Raw genomic sequence first — 21,968 nt, forward strand, 5'->3', positions numbered from 1 at the left:
TAATAATTTTTTGTTAGAAAAATCAAAGGATAGATAAACTAACATTCTTCTAATTCCATTTTCATCATCTTCTTCGTGCTACATGAGCGTGACACTTACGAATTGAGCACGTAAGAGGTAAATGGCTCAACTTTATCTTCCACTTACACGAAGAATAGAATTTCCTTTGAGAAATAAAAAAAATCAATATACCTCATATATATTACGAACGAAAGTTTTTGTTGTTACTATTTTTAATCTCTATTAGCCCTTTATATTCCTTTAGTGAGAATTATTTTTAAATTTACAAATTTAGATTCACGAACTTATAATATTCTCCTCCTCGAAGACGAATTCCTCATTTTTAAAAAGTTTCGCTATAAAAGCGTGGGAGAGAGGGTACGAAAAATATCGTCGACATGCAAAGGATTAACGTTTCTATCAAACCTATCCAGAATGAATCGAATACAATCGACATTTTATGCGCGTAACGAAACGCATGGGGCAAGAAATAATCATCGCAAGCAAAGGTGAATACGTCGCGGAAAATCGGATTTCGGGCGAGCATCATGGAGCTAAGCGTCTCGAAAATTTGAGCACGCCGTCGAACGAGGTTTTATCGGGTTTCACGACAGGGAGGTGAGGAGGATGAGAAGGTGGAAAACGAGAAGAACGCTGGAAACATGCAGGAGGCGGCAATAGGATTTCGTGACAAGTCGATTTGCCGCGAAGCAAAGTTCTCGGATTCGTCGGCGTCTTCGTCTTTTACGCGTGCTTTCATGCTTTCCAACAATGTCTGCGGGAAAATTCGTGCCATTCGATCGTCGGCGAATGGAATTGCGATAATCGGACGCGAACCCATGTGTTTCGTTCTCTAACTTTTCTCTCTGAACAACATAATGATAAACTAAGTTCAGCTTAGTGGGATTTGGTGAATGAATGAAATATGTGTTGTTATCTCTGGCAGATATACGATATTGATCGCAAATTTGGCATGCTTTTTGGGAAGTTTCTGTTGTTCGTCTGAAATTAATTCGCTACAGATATAGATACTTATTTTCTTTAGATTTTTGAGTAGAAATTATACGAGCCTAAAGGAATTCTAAATTGGCGTTTTGAATATCTACCGAATATTCAATTTATGGATTTAAGCTAATTTGCGAGTGATTGAATTATTCGTTTGTCGCTCGTATAAGACGTAGTACTATATTTTAAGTATTCCATCCAAGTCTATAATCTTTCCACGTATGATCGTCGAAGAACATTTTGACGTTACCAGTACGAACATTTTACCTGCTATGTCTTGTATTTTATATTTCGAAAAATTGGGAAAGATAGAAAAATCAGAAAAGATTTGCTGTACTTTAAAATACGCTTACTTACGTTAGTAATACACCGATAATAATTGTTCACTGTGACTGTAACACAGCGACTGTAAAATAGAATTAGTACGAAAAATTGGTAGATGCTATCACTCTAAAGAGCTAAACATTGAGAATGTAGCGTGTAGCTATTCGAAGCTCTTGATCGCTGACGTATTTATAGCAGCTGTTCGAAGGAAGTGGGATCGAGCGGAGCGCAATTAAACCAGCGGGCTCGAGCAGGTTCACGGGAACTCGGACGTTACGCGTGCAAGTACGATTTCGAAGGAGGTCGGTTCGAAGGCCGGGGAACTCATTTCGCGGGCGCAACTTTATGGAGATCGATGCTTCGGGAAATAAAAGCTCGGCTATAACTTCGAGTGCCTCGCGGACGGCCGATTCTCGTAGCCATCAAAGGATGGAGTGCCGCGAGGATTTGCCTATTCCATTACGACTCCACCTTTCTCCGTTTCCGATTCCGATATCTTCTTTCGAGGTTGCCCTCGTTCGTGGAAAGCCATTCTGTGGCGTACAGTCAAACTTGCCGATGAATATAAATGCCAAGGGCAACGTGGGGCCGACTTAATGCCACTGAAACGGGCCGGGCCGGTAGAGACTTCCGGTCGAACCATCAATCTCGCTTCTTGCCGTTTGCCTCTCCGTTCGTATCACGCGGATCGTTGCGCAGACGTGGTTGTCGAAGGGGGATGGATAAGTCGATCCGGGTGTTCCATTGTCGGGTAAGTTGTATCCTTAGCCTCGTGTGTTTGTATTTATAAGTTGTTTCTGAACGCTCGTTTATAGAGTGTTTGGGTAAAAAGGTGATAAGACGAAATGGTTATGAGTTTGGTAGAGGTTTTAGAATGTTTATTGTTATCTCTGACGTTAGGTTGAGACCTTAAATGGGGTTTTTACGAACGCAGTTTAAAGGGACTTTTATTAGTATTGGGAATATTGATATTGGGATATATATTTTAATATTGGGTATAGTTTTATGAAAAAACTTACGAAATGTCTGAAAAAGTATTCCCTGTTTTTCTGTTCAGATTCAACTTTTTTATTCGTACTTATGAAGATACGAATTTGCATCAACATTCGCAGTTTAATTATTAATATAGGACACGACGTGTGATTCTCATTGTTAGGTAAATCGTATTGTAGGCTGTTCATGAAGGACCTTCATCATATCATATATTTATTGTTACTATACGTATACTATACGTATGGTATAGTATACTATATATATAGTATATGGTATAGTATACTATACGTATACTATACGTAACAAATAATCATTATTCGTTATCGTATACGTATATGCGCATTGTATTTGTTTGAAAGATTGCCTAATTAGTTTGTGTACTTTTTTTTAACCTATTTTAAAAGGAGAAGATAGAAGTTGTTAAGATACTAATCTTCTTATCGCTCCTTCGTATTTATTTTTACCTGACGTTTTGCACGTATCTCTCGTTTGATACTTCCATGATCGACGTTTCAAAAATCGGAAGGCCGGGGTAAGAATGTACAAAGGTTAAAGAAGGTGCGCATGTTTTGCTAACGTATGACGTTTAGTAAACTGAATATGAAAAAGGGACTGAGAGAGTACGATGTACAAAAAGGAGAGGGAGATGAAGAGGGACACGTGTTTTCTTGCTGGACATACCTATGGACATGTCGGTAAAGCTATCTTGCTGATGTTGCTTTAGACACGAGAAACGTACGGCGATAGTACGGAAGGTCTATGTATATGAAGGGATCGATGGCTAACCGAGAACTTGCGGAAATAGGGATTGATGGATGGTCATCTACCAGCGAGTGCGAAAGGTGTTACGTATGCTTCACCGAAGCGACTTTTCAAACACTCAACTTCGTAAAAACTTTTCCCAATATCAATAAATATGTATCAATAAATTACGAATAATTTAAGGTGGTCCAATTATGTGACTCACGTTTGTGTGATAGTATTTTATATAATATTCACAAATTCTCTATATTTTTAATATCATTATGTTTATCTTCTGATACGAGGAAACTGTAAGTGAAGTTATGTTCTAACGTAGAAATCTGTAGATTGTAAACATCGAAGTAGGTCATCATACATGGCCACAAAGGCTGAAGATTCATAACTAGATCCTCCAGATAAATATTTTATGTTGTATTTTTGAATTATTTCTTTTTTTGGGAAAAGTGCATTTATACTTCTGTAGCGTTTCTCTACTGAGTTTTTCATGTATAGATGCAGCATTTTTTCTGTAATATTATTATACGCAATATCATGCATAATAATAAACCTCTTATAAACCTTTCGTCATCCTCTTCAAGAGGACCCATCATTTCAAAAAAAGCTATACTTGTACCACTTTTCCATTAAATGTAAGTCCCTCATAGAGTGCAAAGTTAAATTATTTACGATTTCGAAGATAAGTTTCAACTAAAATTTTCGTACGCGAATTCTTGGGCGACTAAAATTGCATCCTATAAATGTTACCTATATATTTCTTAATACCTCGTATATGTGTCACTACTGCGTAATATTACTACGTATGATTATTTATCTATATTATTTGTCTAAATGTTTCTATAAAAATCATTCAACTGCTGTCACTCTTTTCAAGGGGAGGCAACTCCCGAAGGAACAGTCGACTAACGCGGTATTTACGATTCGATCTTTGGTCTCAGCATGCTGGTCCGCTACTTCACGGGTCGGATCTGTATTTTTCTCCCGATCTAACGCCCGGAGACATTCCGTTTCACACGGCGTCTCATTCCTTTCCTTTCTGCCCGTTCGTCGGCATCCATCGGTGTCCTTTTAATCTTTCTAGCCAGCTTTCCACGGCAGATTTATTCCCAAAGATTCGTTGACCGTCTCGAGGCAGCCGTGTTGGTCGCTTGACACGTTTAAATGGCTCGAGAATCACCGACTTCAAGGGAAAGAGCTCTATCAACTGCCCAGACAAAGGCGCGCTCCCGAACGAGACAGACCCTGTTTCTCCTTCAATTCTGTCTTGTTCCGTTTCAATTTCTCTTCCGTCTTACTTCTTTGCCTTTCCACACAGGAGACTTTGACGTATATCTCGACGCTCGCGATCATATGGTACTTTGTGAACTGTGTGATGTTAGGAGGCGATGGGTGCAACAAGTTCTTGAGAAGGGAATTTGAATTAAAATTTGTCTTAATCGACGAAGATATCGCGGGAATAACGATAAGCGGAACAGAGGTAGTTTTTGATAATTAAAAAATTCACGCATTAAATATCGTAACGAGTACTGTACTTCGGATATATTTCATATTTGTGTGTCGTGTGTAGACTGTGCATTTTTTAAATTAAACAATTTTTCATGAACACATAAATATCCACAATTGATTAATTATTCGTATTTTAAAGTCGAGATGTATATAGTGTAAATGTAGATAATTTTCTTAGAATATAAATCTTCGTAAAAGATTGTGAACACGGATTTTATAGCGTCGATCGTCGACCATTTTTATCGAGACTCTCGAAGAATGTCTTCTTCGTAGATTTTCGAGGAAAGACGGCGTCGAAATCAAATCGCCCGAGGCGCTCAAGTCTGCCAAACTTTACGATCGATCGTTATTAAGCTAACTCGTTTTACCATTAACGACGGCGTAAACCTGATCATTGAGCAAATTTATATAGATTTTCGAATTGTTTCGCGTGAGCAACCATCGTTCTCGCCACTTCTGGCCTTTAGAATCCGGAGAACTACGCGAATTTCGCAGAAAATCGACGATAATGGCGGCGACGAGGCTAGGGTACGATGGAAACGAAGTGCTTGAAAATGTGTTCCCGGTTTCTCGAATTGTATTACATAATTACTTCGAAGAAATATCCTATAGAAAGTTTGTGTTTTCGGAAGAGCGATACTTTTCGTTTAATTTTTTAACGCTCTAAACTTCCATGATCAGAACTATCAAGTCTGAGAGTTCTTTTTTGCTTTGATGTTTCCTATCTTAGCCTATCTTTTTAGAAGCTTTTTTTTTTAGAAACGTGACACTTTGAAATATTCCTATTTTTCAAGCTGATTGTAATCCACAATTAACTCTTTATAATTCGCAAGTCATGTACTTAATTGCTTATATATACGCTTTTCAATCTTCATTTTATTTATCAATCATTTGCTATATCATCGATCGCTGATTTATTCTCTGATATCGATAATCTATAATCAATTAGAATTTCTTTTTTTTTCTGTATAATCTTACATTTTAGTCTACAATCTATAATATCGAAATCTTATTGTACGCAGTATTTCGACTTTGAAAAATTTCATTCGACATGTGAGAAAGTATCTCGTTTCGGAATGCGAAAATCCGGCAGAGGGAAGGATCACAGAGAAACAAAAGAAAATATTCAATTTTATCCTTATTCTTCGTTTAAAAATCGACATGCGAGTGGATGACAGTGTCGTGAAAGAGGTAAAGGGTCGAATTCCGTACTAGATCGAAGATAATGGCAGCGATGAGACGGAAGAGAGTCGATCACAGAAGTCACTTATCGACCGAAGGAAGTCGTTTAACGCTTCGTTACGAACGGAATTCCTTCTTATTTTATCTATCGCCTCCTCCTTCTTACCGAGCAAGGAGAATGACATTTCAGGGAAACAGAACGAAATTGGCATATTGGCAGGTCCTTTTTTTTATCATTATTATTATTGGCTCTTCGTCACTGTTTAACTTCATATATAACCGACATGTACCTAGTGGGTAAATTGCAATATCTGTAGATATTTGGAATTTTTGTATGTATGTCAAAATATTTTTCCATAACGTATATCAGAGAAAACTATTTGCAAAAATACTCCAAACGAATTTATATTAATAACTTTCGTCGACGTCCAAACTCTTCGAAAATTAATCATTTTCCCCTTTTATATGCAACGATATATTTAAGAAGATAATTTTCGAGTAAAAAAATATACGTGTGTATAGTACGCGTGACTATCCTACATCGACACAGTATAAAATAAATGTACTATTATTCTAAAATTGCCGTCTTCACCTTCCATTCGGCGGATTTGATCAAATCTTAGCTTTTTCTCTTTCCAGCCCAAATCAATCGTTCTAGTTCCTAATTCCTCATATTCAGAGAGAATAAAAGCTTTGGAAATATCCTGAACAACCGAATCCACTCTTTCATTTGACGTAAATCGTTCCAACATAGGGAACCGCGAAGAGAAGAGAGGAACGTAAAACGAAAAAGATCGAGGTCGTGGAAACAGGATCAAAATGGTTAAGTCGATGGAGGTTCTTCATTTCGCTGGACTTTCAATCTGCTCGCGTAAGTCCTGGCTGCTGTTATCTTATCGATTGACTTTATTACCTAAGTATACTTGGTACGTGAGTAGCTCGAGGGGAATCGGTCGATTCTGTGCCAGACATTGGATCGACCATTGCTGCAGTGTCTAGTCATAGCGCGCTAAATGAATGGCACTTTATGACGCCATCCTCGTTCCAGTTGCACGTCCCGTACATTTGCCATTCTATGAATAATTGTTTCTCCATGGAAACTTTCCATTACGCGCATTTCAGTCTTGCATTCTTGTTCACGTCAATATCCCGTGAAAGTACACGGGATATTGTGCAGAGTTGTATGGAAGTTGGTTTAAACAGCTGGTATTTGAGTAATTACAGTGATGTACGAATACATATTTATTTGGAATCGTCAGTTTGATACGTTCACGAAAGTGTACGAACGCTAGTCATATGGAAAATTTGTTATGTATCATATCGTGTGTGTTATTTATATAAAACATTTTAAGATTTCATTAGTGTTGTAACAAGGCACGGTTATCGTGATTATATCGATGAATATAATAATATACAAGAGTACATAGATAAGATAAAGAAAAAAATAAGAAGGAAGATAAAAAAAGAAAGAAGATAACTATTTGAAACCAACGATGAAAATGCGTATAAAAGTTACAAAATATTTGAAGTGGTTTATTATACGTGTTGGTAGAGACGAGTGATAAAAATTGTAATAGTCAATTATATTAAAATCACTTTAAGTACAAGCACAGAGGTAGTGTATGCTGGTCGTAATCGTCGCTCGCTCAATGCTACTGTTCAATTCTACGCTCGCTATTCCACTGTATCACTCGCTATAATCATTGTCCTAGAGAGCATGTTCGTCTATTTGTATCGAGCGGTGGAATTACAAAAAGCTCAAATGCAACTCCGGTTGACGATTAGAAACAACGGTGATAATGTTTTGTCCGGAGTTTGTTTACCTTTGAATCTAGCAGACCAAAACAACGTTGGTACTCCAAGGCACAACAATACGAGTCTCTCCCGATTTGAATCTTCTGTTGACTCATGTGCAAATATTTATATATGTGACATATTTGTCGCAAATGTATATGTATTTAATAAAAAATTAGTATACTACATGAACTAGTCATCTGAGGCATATGCATAGTAAGGGTTGAATATGGTCTCAATGAATATTGAGGTTTATTCATACGAATAATCGATTGTTTAAATACTTTCGTGACGATGATGGTCAAGAAAATACCGTAAATTGAAGTGAAGTAACAGAAGTTGAAAGAAATTTATAATGATTAATTTTGGAAATTTAAAACCAGTACTTTGACGCAAATCTAACTTTTTAACATTAAGAATTCGAATAGGATATTATAAAAGATTTTATTTCTCTGTAAGAGACGACATATTTCTTATCGAGTGTTTAAATTTAAAAGTGCCGATTTCCGAGATACCTTATCTTCAAATTACATTTTTTAATTTCAAACTCTGAGAATTCATGGAAACTGGAAGCCAATTTATCCACGAATAATTAAAAAATAAAAAGAAACCAGGAAAATCCATGCATTTACGCGAAGAAGTGGTGTTGTAAGGAAAAAAGGATCGCAGTGAAATCGGCGAGAAAGAAAGGCTCTTGAGCGTTTCGCCTCGGGAATCGCTCGTTTTAATCGCGGACGACGATGCAACGAATTAGTCGTCGTTCCGTTTTAAACCCTTTCTTCGCCACATGGCTCGAGTCAACGAGCTTTCAGAGGGTCGAGAAAGCTTGGAAGCTGGTCGCAAGGTGCGAAAGCGTGCTTGAAGTATAGAGAAGGTGGTTCTGGTCGAAGAAAGAACGAAGGCAGACCGGAAGCGGGATGAAGATTGATACGAAACAGTGAAAGGGAAGAGACTAGTCACTGATGGAGGTGGGCAAGAGAGTTTTCTCAGGGAAAAACATGTCTTCGTCTATTTCCCGAGCGAAGGAAATTCTTTGTGTTTTTAAATTAAGTTAGCCCACGGAAAAGCCATGCATTCGAACTTTATCCTCGTCCCTTGCTTTCTTCGAACGCTTTTTCACCCTTCCACTATTCTTATTTCGGGTTCTCCAGTAACGCTTATCGCGATTATTTAACGCAAATTGCTTCTCTGATTTTTATTGCTCATTATACAATAGTAGTGTGAGATAAATATTTACGATTAGAATAAAAAAGAAAAGTAAACTTCATGCAGATAAAAATTCTTTCGTGACAGTAATTTCTATAAAATGTTGTCAAAATTGGTAACTTTGTAGCTCTTTATTTCAATAACTTTGGCTTTATCAATCATAAGCGTTAAGATGAGGTTTCAAAAAAAGCTTTAGCGTTACGTTTTTCAGATAAACGTTAAGATAGAGAGTATTTTTTGTTTATAGCTGACACGGTGTAAAGGAAAGGACGCATGTGACGTGAGGATACCAGATTCCAAGCTCTTAGGTGCACGTTTATATTCAAAGGTCCATTAGCGGAGCAGCGTTAATTAATATTTAACTTCCTGTCTGAAGCAAAGGGTATTTATTACGCTTTGTATCAGGTGTCTGTAAACTATACTCGGGACGTGGTTATGATAGCTTACTTTGGTTAATTTCCAATGTATACATAAACAAAGTCGGTCGCCACTCTCTCTTGTTTTTAGTGAGTTACTTGATTTTCTATCGATAGTTTCGATAAACAGGCTCAGGTCGGCTGAAATTGCCTACGGTGCACCTGGTTGCATTCATAAATAAATGCATCTTCCTTTTAAGGGTACCAAAAGTAAATTTCTCTACCATCAATTTTCATAACATCAAATTTCCACGTTTTGAAGTTCAAAATTTTATGTCCACGAGAGAAAGTTTCATATTTTCGTAATTATTTATATCGTAATTTCCAAATATGATACTATGACTTTCTTGAACTCTTCAATTCAAACTTTACCATCTTTTAGGATATCGTCTATACTTCGAATTCTTATATATTCCATTATTCGAATTTCAAAAACTTGATTTCATCGCTCCGTTGAAGTCCCATCTCTCCAATAACATCGTCATACTATCAAGTTTCTAAAGTCAAAAATTTTATATTCAAGGAGAAAAGCAAGTTTTCTTGTCGTATACATATTTTACAAAAGATCATTCAAATCTTAAAACATGTATCGTTGTCAGTCTATAAAATGTTTAATCTAAAAGTCACACGAATGGAACACTTTAATGCTTTTAGTGTTACGAAAGTTAAATCGATGTTAAGGAAATTGATTTTTTCCTAGCAAAACAAAGATTCATAATCGCAACAATCTCGACTAAGGTTCCTCGCATCGTGAAATCGTTTTGAAATCACTTTATCCTTTGTCTGGTTGTCCTGACTTGTTAACGCGATGGATTAATAGTCGTCACTCAGTCTAGATGAAAATTCTTGTTTACTTAATTAATTAAATTTGCGAATTCGATGTGTGTCCTGCTAATGAAAGGATGTAACGTCACCGACTTGGCGCAAAGGTCCCACGCTCTGTTGAATATAATTTCAGCCAGGGCGGCGGAAATGCACTGCCAATTTTCCAACATCGTTCGAGTGTTTGTCCGGCGGCTTCACCACGGACATCCAAACTACATCCACACGGAAACGCTTGTTCCCTCTACGCGACGAATACAGCCCGATTTCCGAATTACACGCTCGCACTTTCCAAATATCTAGCAAACAGTAATTGAAACACGACTGACCCCTAGATCTCCCTGCATGTCAACTTTCTATACTTCCTCCAGCCCTATAATTACTTCTTCCCCGCGAAGAACTTTCTAATAACTTTCATCTTATCTCCCTTTGATATTCTTATGGCGTATGCATAAAAGGATGGTGGAAAATTAAACGCTGTAGAGCGCGAAGAGCAGCCATTTTGTACGTGATGTTTACGGGAGTTTGTGAAGCGGTCATGCCTCGCTTTTAGTTGATACTTTCTGGGTACTTAGTTAATGAAGTATAAGAAGTAGCTGAGATTAAAAATCGTCGCTGTGTTTGTGGTTTTAGAATATTCTCAAAGGTGAGTGTGATTACAGAATTTTGTTTTTAGGAAATAAAACACGCCGCTTGCGTTTGAAAATGGCACCTTCAGTTACTTTAGAAATGGAATAGCGACATAAATATAGTAGCAGATTGATAACTTGCGAGTTTAGTAAAGGGTGGAGTTGATTAGTTCGAGAGGATCGATTCTCAACAGTCCAACATTCTTACATTAATTCCTGTTGTTTTAAAAAATTCAAAGTATTCCATAGTTCATGAAAGGTTCAAATAATTCCATCTTGTTGTTTAAGAGTAAGTAACTTTTTCTGTACTAGATGGAAATTTGTGTCGTTAGGAGGAAAGTTTCATACGGAACGGATTTCAGGTAAATGTGTATCTATGTCGTGTTCGAAGCTTTGGATGCCATTCTCTCCTTCGCAAGATTAAATCTCGCGCGCGCTGTACACAATGTAATGCCGCGCGGAAAAATACTCCGGTCGAGGGTTTCATCTTGGAAAGATAAAAGCGTCTCGAGGATTCTTGGAAATCGACCGGAGTTCTATCGAAGGAATTTAAGAAAATCCACTGGAATCATTGCGAGAAACAATATATGAAAAACAAAAGAAGGAGATGAGTTTCGAACAAATTACCATCGAACGTATATTTTTGGCTGGTTTCTTCGAGTAAGAAAACCAAACCTAAGATACGAAAATATAAAAAGATAGAAGAAACATAACTTTGCAGATTGTATTCATTCGTGTTATTAGTATCATGTTATTAATTTATATTTTATATGAATCACACTGTAAAATAGATCTTTTTAAATTTATATTCTCTACGTTTGCAAACATATATGTACGAGCCAAACAAAACGAATATAATGATATATATTAATATTTCAAAATACGTATACATTATCCTACTAAAATCTAATTTAAACCCCATCTAACTTTAACAAATTAAAAAATATTGTCATTTTCCAAACTATTCGGTCGATAGAGACAAGTACGTATATAATGAGATACCAAATATCCGATCAAAATATCGCAAATATTTGAATATTTCAAAGTACGCAGATTATATTGCTAAAATCTAACTTTTACTCCATCCAACTTTCACAAGTGAACAAATTTCATTTCATTTTTTCTTCAAATCATTCTATCTGTCGATATAAAGCAATAATTAATCGCAATAGGTTCACAATAAAATAGCAAATCACCGATCTTCCTGAACACTTAGCCACTTTTGCTAGCGTCGCAGGTTGTCGCGAGTCAACAAAGAAGCGCGTCGTTGCTTTTCACAGAGACGGAAGCAGCAATGACCCATGGAAAGCGACGAGACATTCGTACGGCAATCAGGACGAAGCACGAAGAACCATTCAAGTTGTGGGCTTTCATCGTCGCCTTACAAGTTCCACCACTTTCCGTCCCCATCGCGGCTTTCTCGTCGTATATCTGGTTCGCCGCTCTTTTCCGCCCTTTCCTTCGCTCCCTTCCAACCTTTCTTTCGCATTGGACACCCCTTTTACCCACGTACCACTCTTCCATCCTCTGTTTGAGCCTTGCCGAACTGTATATAAAGTGGTGCTACTAAATTGGAAACCGCAGCTTTGTCGATGCTATTGCCATCCTCTTCTCTTTACCTTGCTCGTTTCTCTTCCTCCCCATTGAGCCCACTACCCCCTTCCTCTTCGCTTCTTTTCTCGTTCAAACCGGTCCTGGTCAGGATGGATCGTTGTTAGAGTTGACATTGGGGCTGGATTTATTGGCCTGGCCCGTTTTTCGAACTTCTTTCGGGGTTGGTCGACCAAGCTTCGAGGGTCGCTGGATCTCACGGCTGGAAAATTCGTCTGTCCTGACGCTTTGATAACTTTTTCTCGCGCCTCGCTGGCCTCGACCTCCTCACTGGTTTTCCACGTCCGAGCCGCGGTTTTCTAATTTCTTCAGCTCCCTTCCTTCTAGCTCCCAGGTGTTTTTCGTTTCTTTCTCTCTCTCTTTCTTTCTTCTGTTTCTTCTTCTTTTCCTTCTTTTTTAATACTGTAATGGATGCTGAGGAGATAAGAGAGAGGAAGCGAAGCGAGAGCGTTTAGGTAGATTTCGCGTTACGTTTAAGGACGATAATGGTGACTTGAGTTTATTAAGCGAAGAGCTGCCAGAGTTGAGTAATTGCCATTTACGGTTCGCTGTTTAACATGAAAATATTGACCGGAACAATTTGGCCTTTGACAAAGACCAAGTTCGAAACTTTTGTCACTCGTTACGAAGAATAATGTTTTAAGATGGAATTTGAATTTAATTACTTTTAGACTTTCCTCTGCTTCTTGCAGGATGAAAAGTTGCCGCTACAAGAAACTAGAGACAACTTTCAGGCTTGTTATAGCTCACTATATAAACAATTCCTCTGAATATTTTTTAGATTAAAATGGTAATTATAATTCCATTATTTTTTAAATATCCAGCAACGTAGAAATTTCAAGGGAAATTTAATAAGAATTGGTCTCTACACATTAAAATTCATTACGTTCTAGTAATCTATCATGGTCTAATTATTATCACGAAAGCATTGGCTTCTACTTCGATCGGATTACAAAGCTCGGTACGGATAGTAGATCATGGAGACCGTCGATTTCTACCACGGATGAGTGCAGATAGATATCAAACCGATGAATTTAATATATGAGAAGGTCGACTTACACGGAATTAATTAGAACTATTCTGCATTCGGCAAGTACCATCGCGTGAAAATGTCCGGCAGATATTACCCGACCCCTTGCTGTTCTACTACGTATAATATCACGAAATTTACCGATCTACGTTTGCTAAGAAATAAAAGTGCAGTATTTATGGGATCATTTACGTTATTATAATTTTCACATTTTGCACGAGATAATAATAAAGATTAATTGTAAGACAACTATGTAACTACGTTTTAACAGATCTGACTTATCAAGTTCTCGACTTGATCTCATCGGTCATAACCAACGGGTCACTTAACCAAACATCAACTTAATCTTGACTTCAATTCAAACCTAGACTTCAATTAAAATTTCCAATTAAATTAAAATCGACCTTGACCTGGTTTTGACTTGATCTTTAGCTGACATTAATCTCAGTTTGTAGTCAAATTGACCTCCACTTGATTCCATTATCGAAAGCAATATATTTTAGCATTGTTTTAAAGCAATATAATAATCGATATATTTTATCGAAAGAAAGAAAGGAAAGTTTCGCTTATATTTTAGTTCATACTTTAACGTGTATCCAATCGAAACCTCTATGGTTCCTTCATCGTGTAATCTTCATACGTTAGCGTGTATTTTTTTAAAAACATGGCGTAGAAACGTCTCGAAGGACGCTCGAACAAGAACTCATTCAACTTTCTTGCTTTCTTTCTATGTATATACTTGGCGGTAATCTCTCCTCGCTCGTTGACCTCGACGACTGAGCAAAATTTCGCGATATCTTGAGAAAAGAAAAAAAAAGCACACATCTGTCCTCGAGACTTTCTTCGCGGATTTCATCCGACGATATTATAACTCTCGAGGAAAGGGACCACGCGCTCGAGTCGTTGGAAGAATGGCGGGTATCGACGTCTTCGGATTAAAGTTAATCCGGTTGAATCGGCATTCTCGTGGAAACCACGGACGCGGTGCACTTTAGCTGATTGCTTGATTTAACGTAAACGGAGGCACAGCCCACGAAGGAGAGAGGCTGCAAGGCGAGTCGGAAAATGCGCTTTGCTTTGTCTGCCCGTCGCGATATCGCCCATGGTCTTTCGTTTTCCTCTCGACTTTCGCACGCTAACCTGCGCTCCTTGTAGAACATTCGTTTCCACCAGATGCTCGACGATGATTATCATCGAAGGTAGAATAGAACTGCAATATTACGTGGAATAATGTGATTTACTGTTAAGTGGTATATGTCTACGTCCTTCCATTTTAACTTTCTCTTTTTTACAACGAAGCTGGAAAGTTTACGAAGAGTTAACACGTTGACTGCTACGTGAATCTCATATGCATTGTATATTGAGTTGGCTAATAATTTTGTCGGTCTTTTATTTAGTGTATAATATCTCGAAGAACGTTGTAAAAATTATTCAAAGAAAGTAAAGACATTTTTTCATGAGAAATATACATTTTGTAGGGCAATAGCGCAGATATCTTACTTTGCGATTAGGTAGACTTTATATGAAAGCCATAAACACTTGACGTGCACTTTGAAGAAAATATAAATAAACGTATTACTCAATCTAATATCGTAGGGATGATAGAGTGGATGACTATTACGACAGGTTGAACTATTATTTTATTGCTAGGTAAAAAGAGAGTACGCTCACACTCGCTGGCGAAGAATCTCTTGTCTTCACGCAGGCACTCGTTGCAAGCGCACATACACACCACAGCACATATTTTTTGGCTTAAATCTGCGTGTCTTACAAGGATTGCCCGTAGCCACCAGCCCATCATCGCTTGTTGATTTTAAGACTGAACAGAAAACTATGGATATTTAAACTATCTACAATATAACATTTATCCTAACTTGTACACTAACACTACAACAGTTTGTTCTGTATAAAATATTCAAATTGTTGAATATTTCTTAATCTATGAAATTTATCTTATTTTCATTATTCTGAAAAATTTAGCAACATCTGATTGAATCACCGATGATTACCAATGATCACCATGACACTCAACGTGTTAATCAGTGGTTTCCGAAAGATTCAACATTGCGCCACGCGTCTCTCTTTCCACTAAAAACTTGAGATATAGTTGCAAGTCGATATTTCCTTTTTGGAATATAGAGATACGAAGATGCAGGATTAATTTACGATCGATAAGTCGGAGTTTAAGTAAATGCTCGGGCTGTACCGGGAACAGTAACGAACTGAGACGCGGAATAAGTGTTTCCCATGTTCGTGGCAATCTCCGAGAGTGAAAGGTGTCTCGAGAATGGATAGAATTTATTCCGTAGAAGTTCCGAAGGTACAGGGCTGTCTTGTTGGAAAAATTTCTCCCCGGATAGGTTCCGCGCCGTTCATAGAATACTTGAAGACGGTTGCTCTCTTTGTAACAGAAGAAGATACGATCAAAACAGAGCTTGCCGCAGTATCCCTTTGAACGTTTCGAATTCTTCACCGACATGATTTTCACCAAGTCGTGAAGACGTTTTTAGAGGCAAATGAAACCAATTTTCTGTGGAAATGATAGTGAAAATGGAAATATATATCTGGTATTTATAGAAGATAGTCTTGTTCATCTTAATTCTGTTGCATGAACAGAGATACCTATCGATATTCCGATTTCTCTTTTATTGAGGCAATTTGAGTTTCTACGAAGAGACTATTTTACGGTACATTGCACATTCTAACGTTATAGCAAAGTTTCAATTATAGTTATATGATACTCGTTTTTATTTTATTAATACAGTGTAAGAGAAAATTCTTTTCAATCTCAGAGTCCCGAAGAATCAGAAAGGTGGCTTCTGATAGCTAGGAGACATATTGGAATTCTGGAAAATTTAGTCGTTGGATTTCTCCCCTTCTTCGGTTTTATGAATCATGCGAACAAACCGCCTGATACCAGTAGCCAGCAACTAGAGTAACGACGAAAATGTTGTCGTTCTACGTGATTGAATATCGATTATGTGTCGAAACTTCTTCTTGCTTGCTAGTGTCACGTAAACTTGAGGGTTGGATGATAAAATAAAATAGCTGAGTCGTAACGCAACTATTAATTTTGTTTTAATTAAACTTTATTATCAATTCAGCAATCACGATGGAATACACACTGAATTAATATAAGTCACAATTCACTTCAACCACGTTATGTAAAACTTAGTTACAATGATACATTAAGTACGCGACTGTTATAAGAGTAGAGACCAGTAGAGATATGTTGACTATCCTTAGGATACAGAATAAATAAAATTTTACTGACGATACTGTGTCTGAGGAAAGCTAGGGGTGGGTGTGTCTAAGGACACGGGACTATCGGATTTGTTGATGACAATTTTGGTTAAGGAAGTGAGGGCAATAGATACCGTCTCCGATTGGATAATAAGGCGGTTGGTGGACCAGGAAGGGTTTCAGCCGCTCTCGTGAGAATGTTCCTAACGGAACATACTAGACGGGAGGAAAACCAACTTTCCGTGTAAACAATAAACGTAAACGGAAATCTAAGACAAGAGATACTCGCTTGGTCCGAAGGACCTTAACTATGAAAATTCCAAGACCCCTGGTGGGTGCTTAAGACTATTGAGAGTACGCGCCAAGGATGTGTAGATCATCTGGGTGCCATCCTGCTCGCGGTGTGTGGCCTGGTCTCTGATGTGAATTGACGTTACACTAGCAGAGTCAGCAAGGGACGCATCACCGGATACCAACATCCCAATTTTTTTTTTTATTTATTCTTGTTTTATCATCTAACCCTCAAGTTTACGTGACAGCCACGTGTTTAACCATCTGTGAATCTCTCGATTTTTTAACTAGCGTAATCGACTTTCTCTTCGACAGTTGATTATGTTTCGATATAGGGTACGAAAGGAATTCGATTGATAAGTTTTTTTATCTTATCTAAAATCTTTTAATTGACGGTTATCACTTGTTGATTTTCACTTTTGGTTAGAATTAATAGAATAGAGATGTCTCCTTTTGTATTGGATTTTAATTGTACAAATGTAACATAATGGAAGTAAGTGTTTCTTTTTTTTTCTACGAAGAAAGATATTCTTCCGTGTATTATTCAAATTAGGTAAATGTCAGAGAAGATCGAGATAGAATTTAAAATTTGATTCTACTCCAAAGCTTTCGTATTAATATGCTGCTCAACAGTTGCGTTGAAATTAGGTTTAAACTTCTAAGAATTTTTGATAAATGTCGAGAAACGATATAGAAATCATGTAAGGGTTATTTAAATTGCATAATAAAAATTTGTATAATAAATATTTATTATATACTGGGTAATAATGAAATAAACTTGCATTATGCCAAAATCAACGTGCAAGTCTTCAATCTTCGCATAAATTACACGCACAGGCGACCGGAAGGTTCCTCAATTTCGTACTTTTGGAACAAAATTCCGCTGGAATTATAAGGAAGCAGCAGAAGATTATAATTGAAAGAAGAAGATACAATCAAATTGATTCATAATTGTTAGATAACTTACTAAACAATTACAGGTTCTTCGAAGTAGACTGGCATTAATGAGGATTGAGTTTACAGGTTGTTAAACTCTGAATCTCCTTCCGGTTCTTCGATATAGAATTTCCAAAGAATGTTCTTCACGGTGTTCACGTTCGCGATAGAAAATTTAAATTCTTAAGATATATTGAAATACTAAAATTTCATGATATCGATTCGTTTTCTATTGCGAAACGAAGAACATTTATAATCAATGAATGTGATTTACGTTAATTACTAATTATATCTGGCATCAACATAATTTGACGTTCATGCTCTCTGCTGATTTTCTTATCAAATCGTAAAGATCCAGGGAATTTTGTATAATACTTATGGCACATATCTGGTTTCCTTGTGTAAGTATGTGCGCGCATGTAGTAGAAAATTGATACTAAGTGGAGATATCGCGAGTTAGCGAACCTTTCTAAAATATTTACCGAATACTCAGTACCAGGTGTTTAACTTTCGACGCTGTCATCTATTGTAGAACTTAAACATCACACTTAACCCTCTGTTTGCGAACTATTCTTGGTCCACTTTCTACAAGATTTGTGTTTGTAACCTTTATTAACGTTATTTGTAGAACTGTATATCGCTTGATTGTCTAGTGAATTTCAGTGAATCACAATTTGAAGCGGATCAATTGTTTATTTAAGCTTTGAGCAAGTTTAGATCTTCTCAAGGATCAGATTAAATCCCTGAACAGCTCTTTATTTTCTAAAGAAAACTACTCGGCTCAAGAAACTTATTTCAACATTCAAAGACCAAATGGATCAATTTCAACATGTTATGCTTCGAATCAGAACATTCTCGAAGATTAACTCAAGCTCACAACAAACAAATTGCAAATCAAACTGTCAATGAAACGTACATTCGTCATAGCCGTTGTTTTTTAATGATTCTTTGCTTTGTACAAGAGTATACTCAATATACTATATTTAAAATTTTAATAAACCCTACGACAAGAACTAAATTCTCTAACAAAAATTTCATAAACTATAACAGAAGATTAATTTGAGATTAATTTAAGAAGAATATTTTAATATTCAAATGCTTGAAATTAGAACGTCCACGATCATCAATTATCTATTTACGTATACGTTTGACGATACAAGTACTCGTTCTTTAAATCAGTAGTCAGATACTAATCAATTTTCACTTTGCACAGCTAGGTCTAATAGATTCACCGTTGGTATCAGATCGCAGCCGGTCGTATTTCCCCGTCTCGAGCCGCAAGTCTAACGGCCGGTTACTCGACGATCCCTTCGAGTTCTCGAAGAACGTTAGGATCCCTTGTGAGAATGGAAGTGAATTCGATTCCTCGAAGAATCCAGTTTCTGTCTGATGCCCTTTCTTTTTCGCTCGTACCGGGCGAAGATTCAAATCTCGAGTCGATCGACTCGAGACCACTTTGGCGTCGATCGAGTCTCTCCTTTGGTAGATTCCACCTCTTCCACTTATCCGACTGGACGATAACATCGAGAAATAATCCGGTGGTTTCTTACCAGGCGCAAGTTTTCGGGGAGAACCGTCTTATTATACCCGACGACCGGGATTACCGTGACCGGTTCAAGGTCGCTGCATCGATCTTACTGGAAAGCTTTTCCTACAATTTCGTGGTTATCACTTTCGCTGAAGGCTGCTTCATCGTCGTTCGATGCTTCTACCTTTTTTACATTAAGTTGGATCGAATTAATTTTCTATGAATTTTAGATTATTATTTTAGAACGTACATTGTTGTTTCGTTGGAATATCTTCAATTCTGAGATATCTGTAAAGATTCGATTTAAGATTGAATTATTAGATCGTAATGTATGAAATGTTCGATTTTGAACGAACAATACTTCACTGAATATTAAATGATATTCCTGTGTTTCGGAATATTTGTGAACTATATGTGAAGATACACGTTAAGTTAACATAGGAAGATTATAAGTTGTTTTTTACAGAAGTTACAGGTCTTTTGGTACTAGCTTTAACTTTTATCTAGAAGAATTTTACAAGTATAAATAATTATATGTCGGAGATGGATGTTGAAAAAAACCCCAATACCCTAGTCCAGACTTTTACTATAGCTACACTTAAGTAATAAAACCAAGAAATAGTTTTAATGTTCTAATCTGATTTTATGACGATGGGCTTGGGCTCGAAGTGACATAACGGGTCACTGAACGTAGCCAAGGTCGCGGGAGGGACGTGTAGCTGACAGAGGTATGGAATAATTATATAGCTCTCCTTAAAAACAAAGATTGACCCGAGAGGTGGGGAGAAGAATATATAAGGGCAGTTCCACTTGCACTGCGGGTGAGTTCATGCAACATCTCGACCATCCGGTCGCCGCTATTACTTATAGCCTCTTGTAGTGACCAATAAATATCAGCTATAACCGCGATGGTAAATTTGAGCGAAGGTTCATCAAACGCCCAAAATTCCAACCTTAACCCGACATATAAATATGTCGGAGATGAAAGGAAACCTGGAGCCTTCCCTTTGCAATTTTGAGGAAGCCTTTTAATGTTTTAGCCTAGATTTTATCATAACTGCAATTATGCAATTGTCATTTGTAATTGTTTGATATTTGTGAAAAGCGAAAGTGGGTTCAAGGTGACAACTGGTCGCCGAACGTAGCCACGGTCACGGGATAAACGTTTTGTCTAACGAAGGTGTGGATCGGTTGTATTGTTCTCCCTAGAAATCACATAGAATTGTACTTTAGAGATGTCGATATAATGGGACACACGTTGTATTAGGAATCAATCTTCAGACAGAAACTGCCTAGTAACAGCGTTTGGATCTTTCTCGATGTTTCCAAAGAGTATACAACAAACTTTTGACAGAAATTGCCTAGCAACAACGATTGGAACCTTCTCGATGTCTCCAGCGAGCATATAACAAACAAATGCAGTCGTATTGCGAAATCAGATATTCATTCGAGTGATCGCCTTGGAAAGTGATACATCGAGCAATTTACCGGGTGTCTCAGCAATCGTATTTTTGTGTTTAAAATTATTCTACGCATAGTAAAGAGTTATCCCGTTGACCGTAGATTCGTTTGAACCCCGGAACATTGTTAATAGCGTTAATTAAATTCATTATTCGTAAAACCTATCAATCGTTAATCTCATTATTCGTTAAATTCATTATTCGTAAGACATATTATTCGTTCCTTTTATTGTTCGTTAAACTTATTATTCTTTAATCTAATTATTAGTTAAACTTATCGTTTGTTAATCTTATCATTTATTAAACTCATTATTCATAATATTTTGTAAAATCTTGTTTATTCGCGTAAATATATTCTCTGTTTTGTAAAACTATGGCTAATTCAAACGAAGAATCATTACGCGTCTTAAATCCTAATGATAACCCGACAAATATAAATAATACCAGTAGCTTATTACATGTGTAGATATTGTGATAAGCGTTAACCGGGTGCTAATTCTTTTATCAACAGTTATTGACTGAACAAATATACTTTTGATAAGCCTCTGAAGAGATTTCTGATGTTTTGTTAATTTACATTCGAATAGAATGGCAAACACAAGATACAAGATATAATATGTCTCGTGATTTACTAACGCATATTGCAAGTAATATGTCACTTTCGAATACGTACGTATGCACTTCACGTTTAAAATCGGTCGTTCAACCTGTCATTTTGTATTTTTCTATGTCGCGCTCCATTATATGAACGCGTTACATGCGATTTTTCTCTTTTCATTACCTTTTTCACGCCGTACAGGCCCGTTCGAAGGAGGCCGAGATAAAACACGATTTGGGGCGCGCGGTGGCTGAAGGTAGGCGCAACTCTCAAGGAAAATATTGACCTTTCCGCGAAAGTTGTTCAGAAATCTCCGCAAACTATACCTGGAGCACCACCTGGAAGAGGGCTTCGGCCTGTTTTCACAGTTGGCGGCGCTTTCGTTAAAATCGATTCCGCGTCTGTCGTGTCTGACTCGCGAACACGCGGCTGCTACGAATTTTTCTCCTTTCCTCTAGTGCCGTTAAATCTTAGATTTTTCGTATTTATCAATATTACGACTAACAATCCTATCAAGTAAAAATTTGTAATCAACATCGATAATTTTCAGCATTTTCAACACGTTTGTTGTCACTCTGTTTTACGACATTCTTGATCTTCCTACGTTTCACGCAAATTATCTTTCTAAACGGTTC

At 37.2% G+C, this 21,968-nt stretch overlaps 1 protein-coding gene across 3 annotated transcripts in view; it reads left to right on the top strand.

The window, feature by feature from the left end:
* P5CDh1 (delta-1-Pyrroline-5-carboxylate dehydrogenase 1) overlaps positions 1 to 21,968 on the top strand; it is a 171,162-nt gene that overhangs the window by 17,663 nt on the left and 131,531 nt on the right. The window lies entirely within an intron of this gene.

Source organism: Bombus vancouverensis, chromosome 4 (assembly GCF_051014615.1).
Source record: "Bombus vancouverensis nearcticus chromosome 4, iyBomVanc1_principal, whole genome shotgun sequence".
Lineage (NCBI taxonomy): Eukaryota > Metazoa > Arthropoda > Insecta > Hymenoptera > Apidae > Bombus > Bombus vancouverensis.